Below are 12,034 nucleotides of genomic sequence, written 5' to 3' on the forward strand. Positions count from 1 at the left end.
CATATTACATGACAATAAATTATTTTTCCTAAACACACAATCCAAGCTGGATTTTACTTTTGATTTTTTTTTTCACTTTACTATTTAATAGAATCCACATATATTATGAGTGTGTAAGAAAATAATCTCTTGTCACGAAACATTACAAAAACAAAACCCTTAAATTATATTAACCAATATTAAATAAGCCATCCACGAAAGGCCGTCATTAAAAAGGTAGTGTTATGTACTATGAGATAATGACCCACACGGTTGAGTTAGATATTAGAAGAGAGAGAACCTTACATTTAAAGGCAAAGGCATCAATGATGTAGGAAGTAGTGCCTTACACTTCAGATAACATGCACTTGATCCCTTTCTGTCTAGTTTACTAATTATAATTAAAACTTTCTACATTTATTTATATATATTTTTGCTTGTTGCTCTTATTCTCTTTCATAATCCATTGAACTTATCTAAAAAATATCCTCTTAGAATCTCTAAAGCCTTAAAATAATTACTATTTCTTATCCTAATCCCATTCAAGTTATAATGATATAGTCTACGAAAAGTTACTAACTCAAATTATTAAGGAGTGCGCATTCCTGGAGGATGTCTTTCATAATTCCATCTTATACTTTAAAAAGATATCGGTGGATAACAAGGTTGGTAAAGTGAGTTTAAATAATCCGTTATAATTATGTTTCAACCATTTCGTTAATTGGTTTTTGATAATGCCAAACACAAAGATTTTCTAATGATTTGTATAAATTTAGTTAGTCCTATTAAAAAAAACCCATCTTTATAATAGGCTTTGTAGTACAACCTGAAGGCTATTTTCATGTATTCAAGCACCCAATGCTCTCTAGAAGAATATGAATTATTTGACTATTTAGAGGGTAGCGAACATGTGTATCAACTTTTTGAATGATAGAATTTAATAAAAAAATGCAATGTGTTCTACGTGTCTGACTTTAAATCCACGTTATTTCATTATTGATATCCCACATTTAAAATAAACTAACTATTTTAGAAGAAAATAAATATAAAAGACAAAGCAAAGAGCAACTCATGACTCTGTTTTTGTTCTTATCTTGGTCTTACTACTATTATTTATTTTGGTCCACCATATATATCACTTTATACGCGTGCTTTACGAGATTGCTATATCATGTTCTTATTGAATGAAATATGGAAAGTTAAACGGCAAAAATGCCAAATTCTTTCTCTAGAAAACCATAAATGAATAAAAACATGAAGGATTTGCTTTGTTATGGCAAAATCTTATGTGAAACCAAGTGTTAAACTATTATACGTCCATTCTTAAAGATAATAAAGTTCCCTTGCTAAAGCATATATATAATATAGGCCTTGGATGTAATATAGTGATATAGGCATAGCAAGTAGTTTTAACCTTTAAATGTGCTTGTGGAATTAGGAATCAAATGTTCCAAAGAACTAAACTAAAAAGATAAACAAGGAATCTTGTTAATACTTTGTCCTCTTCAAAGTGAGTGTACACTATGGCCCACACCCTTACATTCAATTTACCCTTTAATTGTCAATTGCTCCAATTTGGAGTCTTGTGTTTATTCTCGTGTGCGCCAGCGATTGTGTCCAAGATCTAGAGAGTGGAAAAATATTATATATCGTTGTGCGTGTACTTAATTTAGCTTTTAGTTCAAGCGAAGGTGACATCTAATCTCTCTCAAAACAATTTTTAACTTGTTTCTATGGTTTGTATCTTAGTTACAGTTGGACATAAAAACGACCCCAGATGAAAGTGACATAAGCTATTTCATCATCATTGATTTGTTGGACTCTAATTCTATTCCGCACATTGAATCTTGATATTATGTTATTAATTGGTGTATAGCAAATCGTATGTCTTAGATGAATTGACCCGAAGGCTTTGAACATCAAATCAGTTAAAACTTAAAATATAACGCGTAAATAAAATTTATAAATTTAAATAAATAAATAAAAAAGGATAACTCCTAAAATCCAAGCTTTAATGAAAGTACAAATCCTAAAAGATTGAAGACATGTAAAAAGTTATTTTCAAAAAAATCTTAGGAAATCATAGAATTTGGCCTGAAAAATGGGATGTTTCACTATGATAATTATAAGCTTTCCAAACTATTTTTCTTTTGTCATTTTTTTCAGATTAGCTCCAGTGATTGTAGGGTTGAACGAGAGTTTAATTAAAAGCCATGAATCCAAGTATTGATATTTAACTCTCTTTTTATTTTGTACCAGTAGATATTTAACTCTAAAATATGCTAAAAGTATTGAGTTGGGTTGGAGTTTTGGATCTTATCTCTATGCAAGGATTTTTAGGCCATCAATCAACATTCTGAAGCCGGGCTGTTGTTTCAAATATTTCGGCCTTCATGTCTAAGTTTCTTACCATTAATAATAATTTTGAATAATTTGATTGACCTCTTAATAAAATGAAATAAAAGTTTTGGTTATTATTGTTGCTTGAGTTTCTTACTATAATAACCGGAACAAGTGAAATGAGTAATTAAAAATTATTTTGTGATAATAATGATGTAATTGGATTAAAAATTTAGTTTTGAGATTTTAGTTATTTTTCTAGTAAAAGTGCAAATAGTAAAAATTTCAAAATAAAAATGTAATTGTGTAGCATTTACCGGAAACTTAAAAATAAGCTAGTGAGAATTTATTTAAAGACATTGGTAAATGTTAAAATTTTGATTATATGATTAAAACATGAGTTAGTGGAAGTTTAATCGAGGGGTAAAATGGCAAATGACTATGTGTGAAACTTTGACTCAAGTTAAAGCTTGGTTAAGTGGAATTAAAACATGTTCAAAAAGATTTTTAAATTGAATTCCTTGAGCTCTCTCCCTCTCCAAGTTGTGACCTCCATTAATGACCTTGAGAATGCAAATTGAGTTGTAAGCCATAAAACACTTAGTAGTCGGAAGGAAAAATGCTCACCTTGTGATCATAACCTACTAAAGATACCCCATTGAAAATCATTAAGTGGGGAGAAATCCCTCTTGGGAAATGGCGCCTCATTTGGAGTTTTTGGACTTGGAGGGTTGTTTGTTTGATTCCATTCAAGCTTGGGAAACTATTCTTTGACCACTTGTGAGAAGATCTTTGGTAAGAAAACTCAACATTCTTTTAGTTTCGGGAAGTTTGAATATTTAGGTTTTAATGGAAAATGTTGAGAATCAGGGATGTTTATGAATATGATTTAGACTTGGTCTATGTTTGAAAGTATGTTTAGGAGACTAAATAAACGGTGAAAATATAGTTAAAACATCATTTTGACACACTTTGAATTTCGCCTATTTTCAGGTGTAGGTTACTTGTGTGACAAGTAAAGTGTGTTGGGGAATTTTGATGTTGATTATGTTCATTTGTATTCTAGAATTGAATCAAGTGAACAATTGGTGAAAATTAATTATTGGATGAGCCAATGGATGTTGGCATTGAATCTTTAAGTATTCAAGATTGGGTAAGTCAACTAGTACTGATTACGTGTGTTTATTGACTTGCGTATGAATTAAAATATTTAATTTATGGTATTCTTCACCTTGGAATTAGGTGTGGATTGTAGAAAGCTATTTTGTGTGCCATTTCAAGTAAGTTTCAAGTGTGTGGAGTTACTTGTGCTTGAAGTATGCAGATTGGGAGCTTCAAGAGGTAAGCTTTCAGACCTTGAGATTTATCCCTTCTCTGTTCCACTACACTTCGAGGGAGTCTGGTTTATAGGGTGTATGTAATTGCATGGAACTGCTATATAATGCATGGTATATATTGTTTTCTTTGTATTCCACACAAGATAGACTTCCTTGTGTGAGGTATGCCTAGAGGTGTGGTGTGTAAGACGCGCTCGGTGGTGTGCTGCATAATACATGCCATATTGTGTGTCACATGAGACATACTTCGTTATACTTGATATATTGCAAGACAAATTTCCTTGCGTTATGTATACAATTGAGTTATCTGCCAGTAGAATTACTTATTTGTGGGCATTCCAATGATGGTGCATTAACCAAAGGAATGATCTGGCGAGATTGTGATTTCACCCCGGTGGGGATTGTGTTGATATTGTTATATAAGCATTCTGGTGATTATGTGTTGACTAAAGGATGTCTTGATTAATATTGATATACATTGCATGGATATATATGGTGCATTATCTCTGTTTACTGCTTTTATATCTGAAGTGAACTCAGGAGTGGAGGAATCCTCCACGGACCCCTAGTTAATCGAGATGTTTATCTTTCCCTATGTAAAGACCATATTTTAGGTACTAATATGGATGGTGTTGGAGCATCATGTGGCAGGAACTCAAGATAGAGCTATTTGATATAACATGAGACTCTGTCGATCTTTTTGAAGTATATATTTGTCATATGATGCTTATGTATTTGTGAGAGCATAGAGAGTGTTTTTGCCTATGTTGTATAATACTTGTACATTTTGCTAGAGAAAATAATGTATAGGTTTATGCAATGTAAGGATTTGTATTATTTTGTCAAATGACGTAATTAAGTGATGTTCATCGGAATATGTCATTTTAAGATATATGAATTGTATAATGGATAACCTAACCAATGGAATACTAGGCAAAGTGATTTATGCAGATGATTGTATAATTATGGAAGCATGAATCATGAGATGCAGAATTTCCCATATTCATTCATGTAAGTGAAATGGTTGATAATAGGTTGTCATGAGTAAAGTTGATGCATGAAGTAGAAACATGGAATAAACGGAATGAATCAACGATTGAGGTATGTTCTAAGTGAGACATTAAGATTTATAATGATATCTCATAGTACTTAAAACATAAAGGAATTCATGTAAGATAAAGACATTTGTTCAAATGTCTTGTCTCTTGGATGTATAAAGTATGAAGAGTGTACGCTATGGTAAACATGAGATGTAAATGTCTTAAGTTAATGTGTTTGAGGATTTAGAATGGAGAATGCCTAATGAAATGATCAATGGCTAAGATGAGACACTAATCTTAATAATGTTTTTTCTTAGCCCATAGAAAATGAAGTATGTAAGTTATTAATAAGATAACTTGATATGTAAGTAAAGAGGGAATTTACTAGCTTGATGATTATGAAATTGTATGATTAATTAGCAATCATAAAGTGGATGGATATGCAATGAGTTATATTATGACAAGGTTAATAACTTGATTAATTGAATGCCAAAGGGAGCCAAATAATTTTCCACTTTGGTAGCACATTACCAAGGGAATTGTATGTCAAAATCAGAGCATGCTCGCTGATTTGCTCGCCCAAGCGAGCTAAATTGAGCCATGGCAATAGCTACTGCCCATATTTTGAGTTTCTCGTTGAAGCGAGCAAATACGAACTCCTCGCTAATTTGTTCTCTTAAGCAAGCTGTGTAATGAGTAAATATGTGAAACAACCCCTGTTATGGTGAAATTTGATATTGCTCGCTGAAGCGAGTAGTCCAATGAGCACGAGGTAGACATATTACACATGGTTTAATAAAATGACTATAACTTGAGCTATAGAGTTTCAAATTGAATAATGTTTGGACCTATGAAGCTAACACATAGGCTTATAATTATGCAAAATTCTAGGATCATTGGGTATATGGATAATTCCCAGTTTAATTTTGAAGTTTCCACCCTATTTTCGAGATTTCGATTTGAAGCAGTTGGTTTGCGACAGACGTATTTTGAGTTATGCAAATCTAATTGGGGCTTATAATATGTCATTGGAAAGCTCAAGATGTCTAGTATAATATACTAAAAAATTAGAATTAATAGTTAAGCGGATTAATCCCAGTTTAAGAAAACATAAAGGTTGTTCAGTGTTAGTAAAACTCCAAGTTTGATTTTCAACATGTTAGTCTATGAGGGCTACATCGTGACTAATTTAGAGTAGGTTTTACACTATTTGATTCATGGTATTGCCTAATAAGGGAATGTAATGTAGTATGTAATGCTTCTGAATTATGCATGAGTTATATTCACTGTAATTGAGTTAATTGAATACAGATTTAATTATCAACAGTAAACATAAAGGAAAAAGTTTATCCATAATTTTAATCAATTACTTTGATTGTAACTGCACTTAATATCGTATGCAATGCTAACAAACCGGTGTACAATGGGGTGTTACACTTACTATTAATAATAATTTTGATTTAATTTCTAACATTGACAATTTGTTAGTTTTTCAACTAATAAGGACTCAATTTGGTAAAGTTGCGATACAATTAAAAAGAGAAAAAGTAAGATAGTGCCTTTCTTCGGCTCTTTGATCAATTAGGGTTTTTTGAGATTATAATTTTTCAATTTGGTATTTGGTTCACGGTATTTATCAATGGGGGTTATTTAGTGACGCGAGTAGGACCCAGCGTCACTGAGTGCCGCTACCATCCCCCGCGTCACTCACATTCTATTTTTTTTTTTTAGAGTAAATACCATTTTTGGTCCTCAGCAAATTTCACGATGCCCGCTTTAGTCCCTAGTGTAACAGCCTCAAACCCTGTAGCATGATATTGTCCGCTTTGCCCCGCACACAAGCACCGTCGAGCTCATGGTTTTGTTTCTTGGGACACCCCACAAAAGGCCTCGCACTAGAAGAGGTATCCACACCCTTATAAGGCATGCTTCGTTCCCCTCTCCAACCGATGTGGGACATTACATCCTAGCAAATAAAAAGGCCCATCGTGGTCCCTAAGAAATTCAAAATGGACCCATTTAGTTGAAATTGTGGTCCCTCAAAATCAAAAAAGACCTATATTTGCTAATGACTAAAGCGGGTATCGAGAAATTTGTTGAGGACCAAAAAGGGTATTTACTCTTTTTTTATTTTTTTTTTCAATTGAATGACGCCATCCTCCCCTGGGGCACTCATAGGATTGTGCCAAGTGGCACAATCTCGTTAGTCCCGTTACCGTAAAACTTTGGAAAGCCATAACTTTTGGCTTGGGTATCCAAATCAGATGATTTTTTTTTTGATTTCACATAACTTTCCGAGATCTACACAATGACACCTCATTGTGAGTGCCCCAAGAGAGTGGGCGTCACTCAATTGAAAAAAAAAATGTGAGTGACGCGGGGGATGGTAGCAGCACTCAGTGATGCTAGGTCCTCCTCGCGTCACTAAATGACCCCTGTTGATAAATATTGTGAATCAAATATCAAATTAAAAAATTAAAGGGATAAAAATCCCAAATAGGTTAAATAACCGCCTTTCTTCTCTATTTTAATGTTCTTCATTTATAAAGTAGTATAATCTGATGCAAATATCAAAGGTATCTGACTAACAATGACAAGTTTTAACTTCAGCTCATTAAAACATTGTTTTCCCCTCTCTGTTCGTTTCACCAAGGTTTACTACAATTTTATTATTGAGGACTTAAAGTTATAAAGTGACGAGGGAAATTTTGGGAATGTGGTATGATACAATAATATAAGAACCAACTTAATGAGTCAATGACTCATCCAAAACATATAAACCACAGCTCTTCACCTTTTTCCATCCAATGTAAGATGTCTTTCTTCTATATTACTTTGGGAAAAGGCTAGTTCGCTTTGTGCTCACCACACATTGTTGACGCAAAAAATTGAGTAGGTGACAGTAAAAATATGTATTCGATTCTTTCTAGTATCATCTTTGAAAGAGGTTTAAAAATCTTAATCCCAAGACATCCGAATCAAACTAATTGTAAAGCAATAAATTGATTGGAATATCTCCAACACACAAAAATCTCATTCGTGGACAAAACTTGACAAACTACCACTTCACTAGATGTTACATGCCGTGTCCCGTGTGCAAGTGTGTTTACGGTCTTTTAGGAGGTGAGATTTATCTTAACATTCATTTCCACGTGCTCTCTTAATGTGCAGGTTCATCATTATGAGAAAAAGCTGTGTTACCAATTCATTGTTCCCTCCTCTAATAATTTGCCAACATGCATATAACCAACGGACGATAATGTGGAGACAAGAAATAGGTAGATATCTTAATCAAAGGGCACATTGCTAATGGAATTGCACTTTAAGCTTGAAGCTCCTGTAAATTGCATGCCTTAAATTGGGAATGTAGGGCTGGCTTTGTCTCCCACTCCCAAGGAACAAAGATCAACTCGATTGCATATGCATCATTGTCTATTTATTTATAATAATTTATTTATTTATTTTTATAGCTACACGTGAAAGTAAGGCGTTGGCTATGGAAGGAGCACAAATTCTTGTGTGTCCATATTGTACATACAAGTAACGGTTCAGATATGTTCTACCTACAAGATATACCTAATGAGAGTAGTTGAGCTTCCATTGAGAATGAGAGATTCTTCTTGCTTTCATGAGTGAGATCTCTCTGCACATGTCTTTTTAGTGTGAGCCATGCTAAAGCTAGAGACAATTAGCTGAGTGAACCGAACCTAACCTAATGATTATTAAGTGGGGTTCATTCCTTTAGGCAGGTGACCTATTAGAAATTAACCATACCCTCATTTCTCAAGTTCATGAAAATTCTCCACGTATCAGTTTTCAATAAATTGACTAGCAATAAATAACCCTTAAACAGAGCTTATAGATTTCATATTATGCTTAACTAAAAGGAATAAAATAAAAAATATATAACAAGCAAGTTTAAATATTTGAAACTCCCATTAAAGTGTAGAATTAGATATAATCTTAAATTTGTCTAAATTTTATAAGAAATTGTAATAGTACTTTAGGTTGCAAGGTCTTGTAAATTGCATATTTTAAAAAGAGTATGTAGGCCTTCCTAATGTATATTTGTCCCCTATTCACAAAATGAAGCTGAACCGATATTGAGTTCCCAATGTTTCATAAAGACACACTCAAGGTAGCTGCCATGTGTGACTAGGCTTAAACTCGGTCCAATTACATGTCTAAAATTTGACCTAGTCCCAGGAGTATATGACAAAACCAAAAAGCCATGATGAGAGCTTGACTTTTGTATTCAGTTTTTCTGTCATAGCACCGCCAGTGTAAGGGCTTTTGGGAAATAGATAACATTAATGTTCTGTCCTTTGTATATGCAGAATTTGTCCTTTTCTTATCAATTGCCAAAGTTGCAGTTTTGTAAATTTTAAAGGGTGTACAAAATTATGTTCTGCTATGCATTTTGGCTAACATATGGGTCCCTCTTAACACATGTGCCCCCGTCTTTAGTTGTGGAACAAATTCTTTACTCATTTTTATTTGTTCCTGACGCGGCAAATGTAAATTGGGAAGTGTGAAGTGGACGAGTTTGCATGTGTTTAGGTTCCAAATCTGTTTAGGTCCCTCTTAACCTTTTACCTTTTTCAATTTCCAAATCTGTCTCTCAGTAGAATTTTAAATTTGCAAGTTGTTGATGCACGCGAATATATATTGTATATTTATAATATAATTCATGTTATGTTAGGAACTTACCACCTAAGAAAAAAAAAATTGTACGGTTATTAAATAATGTATTGGAAGAAAAATTTATTTTATATAATATGAGAATAGTTTTTCTCTCTGTTATATAATATAAGTTATATTCTTAATTTTAATATTAATTTTGTTTTCATGTAACAATTATAAAATTAATAAATTAGAACCGATAAATGAAAGTAAATCAATAATTAAAATTTAATGTAAAAACTATTATTCTTGTATAGAAAAAAATAATCTCTCAAGAAATAATTGCTGAGGGCATTCGAACACATTAGACCAAGAGAAATAGTTTGGCAAGTTCTCTGTTTTTCTTTCAAAATTCAAAGTATTTAGGGAATTTCAAGTTGAAATATTGGACTGCAGAAAATGAGTTACACACTAATACCAAATTTTAACTTGTAAACTAAGCCCGTTTTCAAGTCAATGTCTTCATCGCCTATTTCCTACTCAATTTTCAAAGGAATACGCTTGACCAAGAGAAATCATAATTTTACAAATGTTTATATTTTCGCTATAGAATAAAGTTTCTCTGTCATATTCATATAAAAAAAAAGTGAGCTCCATTAATTTTTTTTATCTTCTTGTTATAATGTGACCCACTTATTTTTATGTGAGTGTGACAAAGAAATTTTTAAAAACAAAAATATTTTTCCTTTTTACAAATGTGTATAGAATCATTTTTTTAAAAATATATTAATTTTACATATAATAGCATAATGATTTTTTTTTGGGTTTTTTTTTTTTTTTTTCGATTCCTCACTTGAATAACTCCTCAATTAATGCATGCTTTTGGTAAGATTACTGAGCTATGATAACTCCTCAATTAATGTATACTTTTGGTCCTATGATCAGATGTTCGCTTTATTTATTCAATTTCGGAGTCCATCGAAGACTTTGACTTTAAAGGAAATATACTGTTAATTTTGATTCTAATTTATAAACAGTGACCTTAGAATACTTGGCCAATCAAATCATATTCTAGTTGACTCATGTTGCAGGGCTTCTCATCTTTGGTTCCTTGAATATTGGAGAAACTACTGTGAGTCAAAAAAATAGAAGATTAAACAAGATTATTAACGTTATATGCTTTTCCTCCCTTTTGACGTAACGTTGGGGTTAAGTTCTTGAGGCAATATCGGATGAAAAACCGAACGATTCTAAGAGAAAAAACTGAATTAAGGACTAATTTGTTATAACAATTATAACGAAGAATCGAATAATTTTCAGTGTGATTACTTAATTTTAATTATTTATTCAAGAATAGTGTTAGTATGCAATGTTGTTAAACCCGGCTCGGTTATTGACCCGGTCGAAGTACTGGGTCACTGGTTCAACCGCATGACCAGATAAGTATATGTAAATTTATAATTTATATTAAAAAAATTATAAATATACTTAAATACTTGTAAAAAGAATATATCAATTTCAAATATTTTAATATAAAAATAATAAATTACACATCATTGTCCAACAAAAGATCAATCAAACATATAATATTTGTGATACTAGTGTTTTAGGTTTAGTAAACGACATCTCTAATTATAAATCAAATCAAAATTTCCTACATATTACATAATCAAGATAATATTAGTGTTGTAGGTACATCATCTATGTAAGTTAATAAGCTACAAATCGTCTTGTTCATAGTTCTAGTTAGTTTTTCTGTTTTGTTTTGTTCTGGCTTTGAGCCTTTTGTCTACCAAAAGAAAAGCTATAAATCACTCAAATTTTTCAAAAGAAAACAAATCATTTGTATTTGAGAGTAAAAAAAAAGAAGATATTAATTTATGAAAATAAATTAGTTTTTTTTTTTTATAGACCGGGCCGGGTCATCGGTTTTTACAAAAATTGACCGGGTCACACCAGTTCTGTAATATAGCTGGTCTAATATGAAAATCGGACCGGTTACATGACCAATTCATCGATTTTCAAGTCGACCCAGCCAGATCGGTCCGGTTTTTATAACATATTGTTAGTACGAGTGACATGTTGCAGAGACTTACAAATCATTATTAACCAATAAGAAGAAATGTCGTTCATAGAAGTAGAGAGACAAAGTTATTTTGTTGTTTCTAAAAAAAAAAGTCATTTTGTAAATGAAAAGGAGAAAGAGAGAAATATTGCACTTTTTTGTGTGTTGTATGAAAACTGTTCTCTACTTTTGAAGAATTTTATTGTCTTAAATATTTAATAATCACTCAATGTGAATATTTGATATTTTTAAGAGAAATTTTTAATTCTAAATATACTTAAAAAAAATTTCAAGTAAGTAATTTTCGTAGCCCAAGACTTCATTGCTAAAAGCTCTCCAAATAAATAATATTTGTAGCCCATCAACCTATTGCTATGGAGGCCCATTTTGTTTTGTTTTATAATTCATCCATTTGTTACACACGTAAATTTAGCATAGACTTACAACAGAAAGACATAAATGTTTCTGTAAACACAACAGATTTAGGTATCTATGTCAATAACAAGAACTATGAGAATAGCACTTGAAAATAAAAAGCTAAGAAATCTTTCTCTTCGAAATTTAATAAATGCTTGTTCATGAAATGAGGTTAATAACTTTGGTGCCTAAAACATATTTGGGTGAAAATGGTTTAATAACAAAAAAAAAAA

Source organism: Gastrolobium bilobum, unplaced genomic scaffold, assembly GCF_033153095.1.
Source record: "Gastrolobium bilobum isolate Gb01-03AN ecotype WA unplaced genomic scaffold, APGP_CSIRO_Gbil_v1 utg45939, whole genome shotgun sequence".
NCBI lineage: Eukaryota > Viridiplantae > Streptophyta > Magnoliopsida > Fabales > Fabaceae > Gastrolobium > Gastrolobium bilobum.